Here is a 1,014-nt window from a genome sequence, read left to right as displayed (position 1 = left end):
GATGATCATCCAATCCTTTGGATGTGAGCAGTAGGTGATGATGTACCTCTGGAGCAGGCATTGGAGACCGAGGAAGATCCAACACCTAGTGCTTAGGCGATCATGTTTTTTATTTCTTTTTAGCTTATCATATTTTGCAAACCTTGGACCTTTGTACTTTAATTTTGTCATTTTAATTTCCCCTCTATTTTGGATGATTGTAATTTATACTTATACAGTTATTTTTTACTCCTAACTGCTTTCTATTATTATAATATGTCGCATTCCATTTGGTATGAATTATACACATATTTTGGGATGTTACAGTTTTTAAGATTAAAGATTGAAAATAATTAAGTGAAAAATGAGAAAAATAACGAAAAAAGGAACTATTTGAGTTAACGTAAAATAACTGAAAATAATTCAAATAATTCGTTTTTTCTACTAGCTTATTTTCACTCCTTACAAATTATATACGCTAACAACAATTTATTTTACAATGATAGATTGATAAATATTAGAATATACTCACCACTAAATTTAGGTAGACAAGAAATTTCTGAAAAATATAAATAAATTTTATTTATTTATTTGTAAAAAATGTAATTTTTTTGGTTTTACTAATTATTATTTAGAAAATACGTAAAAGCGTATTAAAATCAATTTGAGTTTACTTTGCTGTATGTTATTCTAAATTTCTTAACAGAGAATGCAACTTGGGCCTAATAATAAAATGATATTAAAATATAATTCGGTGGGGATTGGGCTAAATCAGATCGCACAGAAGGAACAAAGGATGAGTTGTAACTAGGCCATGAAACTTCTCTAACATAATTGCTAATCAAGCTTCCTAATTTTACATATACACCCCCTTTCACTTATATATATATATATATATATATATATATATATATATATATATATATATATATATATATATTTTACAGAATATAATATCCTTTTTCTACACTTAATTTTCAGATTATATTGTTCTGTCTAAATAAACATTTGTATTATTAGTTTGCCTAAACAAGC

The sequence above is a fragment of the Vigna radiata genome, unplaced genomic scaffold, assembly GCF_000741045.1.
Source record: "Vigna radiata var. radiata cultivar VC1973A unplaced genomic scaffold, Vradiata_ver6 scaffold_86, whole genome shotgun sequence".
In the NCBI taxonomy this organism is placed as follows: domain Eukaryota; kingdom Viridiplantae; phylum Streptophyta; class Magnoliopsida; order Fabales; family Fabaceae; genus Vigna; species Vigna radiata.
This window is presented reverse-complemented; position numbering follows the sequence as displayed.